Source organism: Staurois parvus, unplaced genomic scaffold, assembly GCF_062004578.1.
Source record: "Staurois parvus isolate SC_StPar_1 unplaced genomic scaffold, SC_StPar_1.0 ptg000136l, whole genome shotgun sequence".
NCBI lineage: Eukaryota > Metazoa > Chordata > Amphibia > Anura > Ranidae > Staurois > Staurois parvus.
In genome coordinates this window covers 6,608,482-6,622,758 of record NW_028317932.1, presented here as the reverse complement: position 1 = coordinate 6,622,758, position 14,277 = coordinate 6,608,482, and the positions used below count along the sequence as shown (strand labels likewise).

The window sequence follows — 14,277 nt, the reverse complement described above, 5'->3', positions numbered from 1 at the left end:
GTGTAACTGGGAGGGGAACAGAGGTGTGTCCTACGTACATTTTGCCTAAAGCTGTCCCTCCGTCATACCTCAGAAATTGAGGTGTGTGCAGAAAATGACCACAATTTACCCACACAATTTAAGTAATTCATTAGCTCATAAAATGGTTGCAACCACTTAGACTTGCCTAGTTTTCTTTGAAATATTCATTTAATCCACAATGCTAAAACTATTAATTCTGTAAGATGGAATACCTTCTATGGCCAGGTCATATTTCAAAGGCAGTATATAATTTACAGCCATAAACATTAGGACTGAGATAATAAACCTCAATGCACATTTTTAATAGCTTTGGCCATACATTTGCAACCAACTGAATTTCTGAATTAGGCTTTGATCAAATGGGCATACTACAGCGTACACTCGCAGACAGTGTGAGCTCAGGGCTGTGCACCCATACGGCTGTCAAATTGGGAGCAGTGACTTTGTTTGTGCAGTCCCAGTGTCTCAACTGACATGAATAGAACTGCCTGCAGGTGTTCTGTGCATCCCTGTGTTGGCAAACATAGCGCTCACAAGGTGTACACTGTAGTCACCCGTGTGAACGAGGTCTTATGCATGGGATAAGATTTTACATTGCATCAGGCATGTGCCACTGATCATTTTAGTCCTAATTAGCCTGATGTCTGATAAAGCTTTGGTCTCAAGCTTGGTCTGAAAAGATGAAAGAAATGTCTGGCTCCTTAGCAGCCACATGTGAGAGCTTTATGCCCCATTCACACTAGGGCATTTTGAATTGCAGGCAGAATTGTCACGATTCTGCCCATGATTTCAAAACGCTCTGCTAAAATTACAAATCGAAGAACAGCGTGTTTAATTGGCATTCATTTTAATGGCACCTGTAAATGTGGTGCCATTCTGCCTTGATTGTCGTGCAGCCTGAAATGTTTCGTATCTATTTACTAGGTGTAACAAATGCCGTGTGACATAAAAAAAAATTGCAAAAACCACTATTTTATTCTCTAGGGCCTCTGCTTAAAAAAAAAAAAATTATATTTACGTGTATATATATATATATATTGAAAAAAATTTTAAGAAGAGGCCCTATAGAATAAAATAGTGTTTTTTGCAAAAAATCTGCTAAAAAAAATTAAAGGAGCACATTTTTGTCAGATTATAGCATCAAGTCAATTAAACTCCTGGGATATTGATCTGGTCAGTTAAGCAGCAGAGGGAGTTGTTAATCAGTTTCAGTTGCTTTGGTGTTAATGAAATTAACAGGTGCACATGTGACAGACGTGAAAAGGGTCTGAAGAAGCCATGGAGAACGTTATGTTGCCTGTAATATCATTCTGCATGACCGTTTTGGTGGTGGGTCAGTGATGGTCTGGGGAGGCATATCCATGGAGGGACGCACAGACCTCTACAGGCTAGACAATGGCACCCTGATGGCCATTAGGTATCGGGATTAAATCTTTGGACCCATTGTCAGACCCTACGCTGGTGCAGTGGGCCCTAGGTTCCTCCTGGTGCACGACAATGCCCGGGCCCTTATGTTTGGGGGTTTTAAGTGATTTTCTAGCAAAAAAAAACCTGATTATTACAGGTTACTTGTGCATAAGTGCCAGAAAAAGCCTGGTCCAGTGGGTTTACTATCCTCCTTTCAAATTAGGTTCTGCTCAACATATAAGTGCAGTTCTGTATGCAGTAATATTTTTTTATTACTCTATTAACATTGTATAGAATTAACAATCCCCACTTCTTGACAGCATGAAACTGACACGTCAATGAAATGCCTAAACAAATCTATTGGTTCTCTGTGACAGTGAAGAAGACAGAAACATGTCACAGTATCAGCAATGAAAAGGCTGCTAACTAGAACATACTCCCTGCTGATACTACGCACTGTTGGAGCTTCAGTTATTGCTTTCATTGTCTCCTGTCAGTCTCTGCATGGGGTTCAACTTTGCCACATTATGTGCTGCTTATTTGCCAGCTACTGGGTATTTTATATTCATGATAAGTACAATGACCACAAGCCAGTACAAAAATATGTATATATAGGTATATTTTTTCATGTCTAATGTTTATGTTGAATGCTGGGTTGCACAGTAATGCACCCTTTATGACAATTCTGCAATCACCTTTTATATAAATACATAACAATTATTATTTCTTTATAAGGGTTCAAACAGCATTCACTCTCTTGACAGCTTTTGAAACTTACATCACCAGTGCTCTGCTACACTCAGCGTTCTTCTCCATATTTTGCTATGGTAGGCTGGACCACATGTTTAATAATTGCTATTTTAGTATGTGTCATGTATATAAAATATATACATATACTCAAAATAATTAGAAAATTACAACAATTTTCATTAGCTATTTATAAAATCTAAGTAACATGCTACAAAATACTACCTCACATTCATCATATACTCTCACAGAGGACATTCTGTCCTATTTAGGTTTCACTTGCCACCTTCTCCTTCTCTTATGTTACACCCTTCAGGCTAAAATTTCCAAATTACCCATCACCCTGTCATCTTTTACAGTTTAGTATTTTTGTCTACCTATGTAAATTGAAACATTTACAGTTCACACTATATTGCCTCCTCCACCACTTCCCTTGTTATGTTAATCTACTCTTTTAGGCCTCCTGCACAAGAGCTTATGAAAATAAGCAACAGTTTTTCTGACAGAATCTGGCAGTAAAAATGCCTCTAATGTTACAATATGTATGAGCATATTTACGTGCATTTATGCACATGTGGCGTTTGTGTATAAATGCATTCTACTGGCCAGAATATTAATTTTTTTCTGGACATTAGAATACATTAAGGCCCTATTCACATCTGGCGTTTTGTGATCTCCGTCAGAATTGTTGTGATTCTGTCCAAATCATACTGCAATAATGACAAAACATACCACACCTGTTCGGGTGCCATTCATTTTTAATGGTACCTAAACGTGTTGTGGTTTTGACGTGCAGCAATCGTGGCAAACCGCAATATGCAAAGCTTGCCGTTTAAAAAAAGATCCTGCTTCTTATTGAGCAGCGAGCTTCAGATGTTGACAATCCAGTAAAACTGCAAAAAAACACAGGTGTGGGGAGTTTTGTCATTATTGCAGTGCGATTTCGGATCGCAGGCAGAATTACAGCGATTCTGCCCAAGATCACAAAATGCCAGATGTGAATGGGGCCTCACATACATCAACACAATTTTTTTTTCTTCAAAACGAACCTTTGGTGTGTTTTTTTTCTCTGCCTGTAGATGCTCCTTTTCAAATACTCCTGTAAACGCAGACGTTTACCACACAGGCTGACATAATAAATGAATTATATAAAAGTATGAAATATTTAAAAGAAAAGAAACAAGATAGGAAAAGTATGGAAAGGAAAAACCACACAAGTAATGAATCCCCCAATGTCTGATCTTTGACATTTCTTATACAGTGACTTACTGTCTGGCTAAATCATGTACTTGCTTCAATGTACTTTTACAGTAATATAAGCAGACTAACTACTAGATGACTAGAAGAACTAGAAACTATCCTTTAACTTACCTAGCTAGAAAAAATACTAAATACTGAGAGTTCCTAGAAATGTGGTCCACTGACAATGGTCTCCTGGAACCCTGGACATTTACTATTTTACTGTAGATGTCTGGTTCTGGAACTTATCTTAAAAAATCAAATGCCCTCTCTTCTCTTCTATACTTTTCCACATCCCTCTCCCTCCCATCCGATGCACACACCAAAAACCCATTAGCAGTCATCTTTATGCTATGCTTATGCAATATTTAAACATGTAGCTATGTGTTATTCAAGCATCTTTTTTCTATACCTGAAACTAAACAAAATTACTGAACTAGACAATTATAGACTAATATCTAGGGTTCCATCATAAAAAGTTGAGTTTTAGGAATCACCTTTTTTGAACATTTGTGCTGAATGCTTCAACAAGTATGTATGGCACTTGTTCTATTTAATATGTGGCATTTCTACCTTCTGGCAGGGTTGGGTGATCTGTACCACTCAAGCCACTTCTCAAAAAGAGGACCTGGCAGGGACATAGCTTGACCTCTGTAACAGTCACAATGTAAACTTTGCAGTAGGACTGTCGAGAGATGTGTATACACAGTTCTATAAATGAATCTGTACGTTTCTCTGTCACCCTAGTGATTGTTCCTGAATTTGACAGATAAAAATGGCACCTTGCCCCAAGTCAAAATATCATCAGGCTCTCCACTATGTACAGCAGAATAATTGAAGGAGCTGAAGTGGCAGCAAGTGAAAACAGCTTACAGCTATATACGGAAAGTGACAAGTCCTTGCCTGGTCTCTGTCTCCTTGTTCAGTTTGGAAGGTGTGTGCTGGAAACAGTCATGTCTTATGTAACAGCCTCTTGGCACTCAACAAAAACATACTGCTTTATGAAGAAACATTAGTTATACGCCTATTGGCAGTTGCTGTCTTATTTAATAACATGCCAATAATCTCTCTTTAAATTCTAATGGGCACAAAAAAAAAATGGTTTTACCAAATACATAAAGCTTTGAGAACCTGACTTCACCTTTACAGCAATTTTGATATTAAAAAGCAGGACATCAATTGCAAAAAAATATTTGTTATTATCTTGTTCCATTATAGGCTCCTAAAGTACCCACTGCATATAATGGAATCAATACAGTTTTGCAATAGCACTAGACATATTTTACACAAATGCTCATATACTGTATTTTAACTTGAGGGCAGAGTGGGATTGTTGGTCTACTGATTTCTATGGGCCACAATGCAATGGCTTGTTCTGCAACATAGCACTAGTATTTAAGAGGGACTTTACCCAGCAGAACTTGATAAACAATATGTTCTTTAGCAAGGAACAAATATTCCACAATAATAATGCTACCAACATTAGTGTGTGCTGTAAATTGTCTCTAGCATTTCTCCTGTTTCTTCTTGCTAGAGACTGCCAGTTTGCTAAAGCCCAGAGCCCCTGAGCAGCAGTAAATATTGAGGCTGTCAGCAGATTGGCCTTCATATTTTCAGCACAGTGCCTACAAAATAGAGAGCAATTGAGCATGTGCAGAGCAGGTTGAGACAGTGTATTACTGGAGTTTAAACAGCATATGTACTTATTTTTAATGTTTTGCATAGCTATACCCGAAATAGGGACCAGCATGAAGTGATCTAGCAGAGCTTAATTTTCTGACCAAAGTTCCACTTTAACCACCTCCCGCCCACCATATAGTAATATGACGGAAGCAAGGTGGTTCTTTTGTTCTGGGAGGACGTCATATGACGTCCTCCCATTCTAACCGCGCATGCGCGGCTCCCGGAGCGTGTGGCGGTGAGCTGTGTCCCTTGGACACAGCAGATCACCGATCCACGGAAAGAGCCGAAGATGTCTGCTCGGTCATGTGATCAGCTGTGTCCAATCACAGCTGATCACATGTAAACAGGGAAATGCTGGTTATCGGCATTTCTCAACCCATGAGCTGTCACGTTGACAGCTCGCGAGGAGAGGAGAGCCGGTAATCGGCATTCCTCGGAGGGGACATCTACACAGATCATCACAGCACTGATGATCAGTGTGCCCTGATGATCTGTGTAGCCCCAGTAGCGCCACCTGTCAGTGTCCATCAGTGCCAGCTCTCAGTGCTCATCCATGCCACCTGCCAGTGCCCATCAGTACCACATCCGTGGCAAATTTCAGTGCCCATCAGTACCACATCAATGCCACATATCAGTGCCCATCTGAGCTGCCTTTCAGTGTCTCCCATCAGTGCCAGTCAGTGCCACCTATCAGTGCCAGTCAGTTCTGCCTATCAGTGCCAGTCAATGCCGCCTATCAGTATGCATCAGTGCCGCCCGTCAGTGCTGCCTATCAGTGCCGCCTAACAGTGCCAGTCAGTGCCACCTAACAGTACCAGTCAGTGCCGCCTATCCGTGTGCATCAGTGCCGCCTATCAGTGCCCGTCAGTGCTGCCTATCAGTGCCGCCTAACAGTGCCAGTCAGTGCCACCTAACAGTGCCAGTCAGTGCCGCCTAACAGTGCCAGTCAGTGCTGCCTGTCAGTGCCGCCTATCAGTGCCCATCAGTGATGTCTGTCAATGCCCATCAGTGTCACCTACCAGTGCCTCCTTATCAGTGCCCATCAGTGCCACCTATCAGTGTCCATCAGTGCAGCCTATCAGTGCCCATCACCGCAGCCTCATTAGTGCACATCAGTGAAGGAGAAAAATCGCTTATTTACAAAATTTTATAACAAAAACAAAGAAAAAACTTTTTCAGCATTTTCAGTGATTTTTGGTTTGTTTAAGAAAAAATAAAAAACCCAGAGGTGATTAAATACCACCAAAATAAAGCACTGTCACACAAAAATGATAAAAATTGCATATGGGTACAGTGTTGTATGACCACGCAATTGTCATTCAAAGTGTGACAGCGCTGAAAGCTGTAAATTGACCTGGGCAGGAAGGGGGTATAAGTGCCCTGTAGGATAGTGGTTAAGTAATTATTAGAGTACTAAAGAAACATGTTCAGTAAGGAATGGTTCCTTTAAGTGTGATTAGATGTACTTCTTTCAAAACACTAATTTAATGATATTTAAAATGCAATAACATGCTGCAAGTTACAAACCTGGAGCACAGAGTTGACTCATGCACTGAAAATCATATGTGATGCTAGAGGGATAGGATGTGGACATTTTGAGCAATACTGATATATTGCTGATAATGAGGGCCTTTTTCGCTGTATAACATCTCTGGTTCAGCTTGTTTAGAAAGACTCTCAGATACACTCTGCCCCAAATTAAGGAATTCATCATGAATAATGTGGAGGTACCCTTTACGTGTGCCAAAAGCACCAATGTTTTTATTGTACCTACCACAATGATGGCATTTGCAGGAGCAAGCCTAATGAAAGGGAACAGGTATACAACCCTGGCCAAAAGCTTTGAGAATGACACAAATCATAATTTACCTGCAAGAAAACACGTGAAGTCATCACTGATTTGTACAAAAAGGGATTTACAGGCAAGGATATTGCTGCTACTAAGATTTCACCTGAATCAAGCATTTATCGGATCATTAAGAACCTCAAGGAGAGAGGTTCAATTGTGAAGAAGGCTTCAGGGCCCAAGAAAGTCCAGCAAGTGCCAGGACAGTCTCCTAAAGTTGATTCAGCTGCAGGATCAGAGCACCACCAGTGAAGAGCTTGCTCAGGAATGGCAGCAGGCAGGTATCAGTGCATATGCATGCACAGTGAGGAAAAGACTTTTGGAGGATGGCCTGGTGTCAAGAAGGGCAGCAAAAAAGCCACTTCTCTCCAGAAAAAACATCAAGGATAGACAGATATTCTGCAAAAGGTACAGGGATTGAACAGCTAAGGACTGGTGTAAAGTAATTTTCTCTGATGAATCCCCTTTCCAGTTGTTTGGGGCATCCAGAAAAAAACTTGTCCAGAGAAGAAAAGGTGAGCGTTACCATCAGTCCTGTGTCATGCCAACAGTAAAGCATCCTGAGACCATGTGTGGGGTTGCTTCTCAATCAAGGGAGTGGACTAACTCACAAAGAACACAGCCATGAATAAAGAATGGTACAAAAACATCCTCTGAAAGCAACTTCTCCCAACCATCCAAGAACAGTATGGTGATGAACGATGGCTATATATATATATTATAAGAATAATGGAGCATCTTAAGGCATAAGGCAAAAGTGATAACTAAGTGTCTTGGGGAACAAAACATCAAAATGTTGGGTCCATGGCCAGGAAACTCCCTAGATCTTAATCCCACTGAGAATTTGTGGTCAATCCTCAAGAGGCAAGTGAACAAAAAATCCCCCACAAATTCTGACAAGCTCCAAGCATTATACAAGAATGGGCTGCCATCAGTCAGGATGTGGCCCAGAAGTTGACAGCATGCCAGGGCAATTTGCAGAGGTCTTGAAAAAGAAAGGTCAACACTGGCTCTGTGCATAAACTTAATGTAATTGTCAGTAAAAGCCTTTGACATTTATGAAATGCTTGTAATTATACATCAGTTTATAATTGTAACATCTGACAAAAAGATCTAAAAACACTGAAGCAGCAGATTTTGTGAAAATTATGTTTGTGTCATTCTCAAAACTTTTGGCCAGGGCTGTAGTTGTAAGACAAGGGCCTGTGGGTTTCTAAGGTGCTCTGATATATTGGAGAAAATGTGTCTGACAGGGCCCAGGCCCTCTGTGTTTTTGATGAGTGGCTCCCCAAGCCTCCTGTTGCCTTTCAATATAAATACAGAAAGTTAAGAAGAGGATGGATCTTTCTAGACTGAGGCACCACCATATACCCCTTCTCTGGTGATGCCTATAAAGGGTTGTGGACATTTTTGAAAAACTATTTGTCAAGAGACTAAACTGGTGTCCCAGTCTACTTGTCCCTCAAGATAATCTACCTGTTCAGATAAAAAAAAATACAATTTAACCAAAACCATATTTAAATTTGAGGTGCTTTTAGGAATGTCTGGGGATTTTAAAAGCAAAAGAGGCTTTATGGCAATTTAAACCTTTAATATTTTTAACATTGTGTCGTTTATCTTCTCCTCACCTCCAGCACCACACTTGGGGACTCTGGGGGGGGGGGGGGGGGGGAGAGAACCTTGCCGTGCAATGAGCACCGATTGGGTGCTCGTTAGGAAAGGGGAGTGTCGAGCATATCCTTTATCCCTTTCGCTGTGAGAGCCATTTTTGAATTTTTTTCACACATTTAAAAAAATAATTTTAGGCCTGAAGACTACACAAAACCTCCAAACATTATAGAATTTCAGAAAGCAGACACCCTAGAGAATAAAATAGTGGTAGTTACAATTTTATATGTCACATGATATTACCACAAAGATCTAGGAAACACAAACATTCAGTAAAAAATACATGTAAGTTAATTTTAGGGCACAAAAAAGATATAGGATTACCTAATTTTTTGGTAAAATGCAAAAGATGAGGTTGCACCAAGTAAATAGATATCCAACATGTCAATCCTCAAATTTGCATGAGCTTGTGAAATGGTAAAAAACTTTAGTACCCTATATTTTCTATAATCAACGCTTTTAAAGTCCCTTACTGGTCATCAGTTTATTGTTACAGAGGAGGCCTGGTGCTGGAATTATTGCTCTCATTCTGGCATTCGCGGAGATATGTAACGTGTATCACAATCAACGTTTTCATGCATAGGTGCCCCAGCTTGTGCTTTTATGTTTGTACGTGCGGATATATGTGCGGGTGTTGGGGCCTCAAACGTTTTGGGGGGCGGGGGGGGGGGGTTATGTGTTTGGGTGTAACTTTAATTTGTTACAATTCTTTGTTTTATTTAACTTTTTTTTCATCACATCGGGCACCAAAAGTCCCCGATGTGATGAATTTTGGTGACAGGTTCTCTTTATTGAGACATCCAGAGTCTAAAACCCTGCATGACTCCCCTATACTCCACTGGATGTAATGCAGTGTACATCGCACTGCATTACATTTTTTCTCAGTCTTGATGGCCGGGAAATCTGTCAACGGGGCCCATGGAAGTAACATTACGTCACTTCTGAGTCAGAACAAGAAGGGGAGCGGATGTGTCTACTCTCTTCCCTCCCCTATGCCCACCAGTGCCCGCTGAACAGTCCTAGGCCTGCAGATGGGCAAGCGGAGCCAGGGAGACATAGCGGGCAGGGGGGCGGAGGCTGACACTTTAGTGCGCTGTGTGGAAGCAATCAGGTGGCATCGCAGCTGCCTGAATGCTTCTACCTGATAGGTGAGCCCTGCTGCTTGCCCGCAGCAGGGCTAAAGGTTAAGAAGTCTATAGATATATATAGATACTGGTAACACCAAGGTTAGGGATAGAGTTTAGTTGTCTCAAGGGTTCCAAGCCTGAAGAGCAGCCTTTAACCGTTGAAAAAAATTCACCTATTATAACTTATCAACATTGGAGCATCCTCAGAATAGTTAAGTTTACACTTCTTCTCTTGACAGAGTATTTAAAATATGGGTTAAAATGGTTGTGGAAGCAGGATTAATCATAGTTAGGAAAAGCCTTGACTTCCACTTTAATGTCATCAATGATGTCACATTAATCCTATGATGTACCTGTCATACTTGATCTCACTCACTACCTGTGAATGGCTGGGTTAATAAATATTAACATCTCTTCTAAAGTAGTTTATGTGGTGTGATACACTCAAGATGGTAAAGGTTTATGGTTCTGTTATGTCCTCTGTTATGGGTCTGTTCCAGCATGCCTGCACAGGGTAAAGACCAGCTTCATAGAGACATACAGTACTTTGACAAGTTGGTCTGGAGGGACCTGTGAAACCTGCACAAATCCCTAACCTCAAACCTACTGAAGACCTCTGGAACACTGATTATGCAGCAGCTCTTCACATTCAAGATCAGTACTTGACCTCACAATGCTCTTTTAATTGAACAGGCACACAATCTCTGAGACACACACTAAAATCTTTTGCAAAGTCTTCCCAAAAAAGAGCAGAGGCTGTTATAATCAAAGAGGGGTGGGCAACTCCAGTTAATGCCTTATATAGCTTTGACGGTCAGGACTTTTTGTACATATAGAGTACATCTGCACAGGATGTACATATGACAAAACAAATATAAACAACTGATGTCATTGCATAAATATTTGAGATAGCTAAAAGTAATAGGCACATATAACCATCCCATCCCTTAGGTATTCACTAAGAAAACCCATTCATAGAACACCGCATCATTAGTTAATTCATTACTAATAAAGCAAAAAGCTTGGAGCTGACCTTGACAACTTTCCTTTCATCTTGATTATTCACACTAGGATGCCATGTCAGCACTTGCAGTGATACACCATCACATTTAGGTCATTTATATTGTATTAAAAGAACAACTTGAAGCGAAAGTACTACACTTTAAAAAAGCCACATTTAAGTGCTTAAATTGTGATTTAATGTTACAATTAGTATTTTGCCTGTTATTACTGAGCAATAATGACAGGAAGTTCTGTGCATTGCGCTAGTTGTTAGCTAGAGCTAGATCTATGACTGCAGCGATAGCAATAGTATATAAGCAATTAATGGCTGGGGAGTCAATGCCTGGCGTAAGCTATACTGAAACGTGCAGCTACTAGAATGGGAAACCAAGAGGCAATTACTTGGAAATAGCTTAGTGGAAAACAGAAAAGTGAAAAAAAAAAAAAGAGTATCAATTAGGCTATAGACAAAATGTCACATATGAAATGGAAAAAACAAGCATTTGATTCTGGGCAATGCTGAGTGATTTCACTGGTGAAAATGGAGTAATTCACTAAAGTTCAAATGTCTGTATTTAGCACAGCTTACAGTGGTACCGAAGTTATCTTTGCATACTGGGCTCCTGGGTTTCAATACTACTATCAGTTTCCCATTGCACCACAAGACCAACCAAAATTACTTGAAATAGAATATTCCTATTGTGGAAATTGACTTCCATAAGCCATATTATACTTGTAAATTATGTATTACTGTCACACTGTACAATTACATGTCAAACATGCACTACTGAGTAGCATATCTCATAGAACCCCTTGCTACAGTCCCAGAAATTAATCACTAGTGATCTTTGGTTGAAGCCATACCCTTGAATCGGAACTGCATTTTAAACCCCGAGTTTTGAATCCTAAAGGAGTCTTCACAATATAGCACAGTCTCTGTGAAGCATTCTTCAAGTAATACGCATGTTTAACCATGGTAGTTTGCTACTCCACAACATAAAAACATAAATGGAAAAGTTATCTATTCCTACACAGTCTTAAACTTTGTGTAATTGATGTAGAAAAGCATGTGACAGTGTTCTTTTTAAACAGTGTTCTGTCCATGGCTTGACCACTCTCCTAGCAGACTTGCTGTGAGAAGCCATAGAAAGCAATAGGCAGCTTTATTCTAAATGTTGTAGGCTTTGCCACAGTGCCTCACCTTGAACTTTAAACTGGGCCATTCAGCTCAGTATATACTTTTAAAACTGGTATTAGCAGGGGTAAAACATACTTGCCAAATGCCCCCTCTCCCCCCACAAACAAAATTGCAGAGTTGCTTACCCTTCATTTATATATTCATGTTAGGAGGACTATCATATTAGGAGGACCACAGAATAGCACATAGGGTCTCCCAAGGTCCATCAATTTAACATGTGCAAATACAAGGAGATTGTTACATAATTGCCAAGGTGATAATTAAAACTAATGAATAGCTTTGTTGGTATACATATATTATGTAAGCAACATATTAAATCAGAGTGCGGCTAAAGATAAGTTATTATTATTATTATACAGGATTTATATAGTGCCTGCAGTTTGTTCAACACGTTACAATATAACGGGAGACAATACAGCAACAATACAGTTCAATATAAGAGGGTTAGGAGGGCCCTGCTCCTTGGAGCTTACAATCTAAGAGGGAGGAACAAGTAGCCTTGCAATTTCATATGTCACTATCTGATATCTATTCTTATCTATTTTTAAATGTCTTATAAAATTAATAAAGGTAAAGCGTGTGGAACACAGATGTACATTAACATATATTTTAAACCTAAAACTCGGTTCAGTAAATTGATACAGAGGTGAGAAAGTAGCCAAAAGTTGGGAATGCCGATCTGTCAGCAACATGAAAGCGCCAAGTTCTTTACCTCTGCTGCAGGCTATTATGTTACACAATAAAAACAGTTAAACACATCAAGTTTTTACAAGAGGGAACAAAGCGTTATGATGTGTTGGTGTTTGAAATTACTTTCCTAGTCTCTTCTCCCTGGTGGTGGAGAGAGCAGTATGAATGAGTGGAGCTGAATTCTTTGGTATTTGTGGTGTCAGATGGTGACAAGCTCACGGGGAATGACTTATGCTTATTGCACAGGAATTAAGCTTGCCTCAAGGTAATAGCATGCTATGGCAACTTATTTTACTAGGGCAGCTATAGAAGCACGTTCCATCTGTACCAAATTATACTGCCTTTAAAGATGACCTGTCAGCATGCGGATTTCATAACATACTGCAGCTTTGGTAAAAATGAAACAGCTGTTTTGGTATTTTTTCTCTTGTTCCATAGAACCTCTCTACATTTCCATATTCAGTATGACAAATGAAACTTCTGAGGGTATAAATATGGGAGCTTCCACTGCTCGCTTCTTTTTAAAACGTGCAGTTTCTGGGGCTGTCTCTAACCACCCTAACCCTAAGTCCATGACCTTTTTCATTTACTGCATTTAAGTAGTATAACTTGGTAACTTTCCCGCCAGCAGACTGTAAATAGAGAAGGAATAGTAGCAGACTGCTGAGATCAATACTCTGCTCTCTTCTACTTGTTAGCATGTTCCATTTGAGTTAAATGAATATAAAAATGCAGTAAATTGTACAGTATTTTTACGACCATAAGATGGTCATATCTGGGCTGAGAATAGTATGCAGAAATGTTTTCAGAGCAATCATACAACAGTTTCTTTGCATGAGGTGTGGACTATCATGTCAACAGACCTAAGGATAAGTGTCAGAAATGGATTTGGTGAATTGGAACATTTATTTCAAAATTCTATTCATCTGCATGATATAACAAAGAATGCAGAAAGACTACCTGGCATGGACTGCAATGGAGATACAGCCTGATCTTCACTGAATATGGGGTGGGAATGTTTGCTGGAGAAAACATTTTATGAATTGCAAGAGTCTAAATGTATTTACTTGCTTATACCCATAAAGAAAGGGACTTTAAAATGGTTCTAAAGGCTTCTTTTTTTGTTTAAAGTGTTACTAAACCCACAACAGTAAAATCAGTCTGTATATACAGTAAAGCATGCTTTTTATATTCACTGTGGAACTTAAGGGGTTAATCCTCTGCATTGTGTAAACATTATGTTTGAACTTGTCTTCTCTGATACTGCCCTTCTTCCACGTTTTCCATTTCATCTCCTGATAGAACACAGCCTTGGGGACACTCTGCACATGTTCAGTTTAGTGTGTACTTCTAGAGAGTTTTTTTTTCTTGGGAGGGTGCATGTGGTCAGCACAGGGCCAATCAGCACTGTCCAGACAGAGGGTCAGGGGTTATGCAATCTCATAGGGCAGTGAGAAGAGAATAAAAACTCCTCCTACATGTTTTAACCAGTGCTCAGCTGGACATTGATAGAAGTCACAAGACTGCTCTAACTGCTGATGAGAAAAGGTATTTAGCAGTTTATATTTACTAAAATAATTGCATTTCCATGTTCTGTGTACTGTGGGAGACCAGATATAGTGACTGTAGGGCCCTGGGTTTAGTAACAC

The 14,277-nt window shown here is 39.9% G+C and overlaps 1 protein-coding gene across 1 annotated transcript in view; it reads right to left on the bottom strand.

The window, feature by feature from the left end:
- The window catches only part of RAPGEF5 (Rap guanine nucleotide exchange factor 5), a 393,851-nt gene that overhangs the window by 60,866 nt on the left and 318,708 nt on the right, over window positions 1–14,277 (bottom strand). The gene's annotated exons all lie outside the window — the stretch shown is intronic.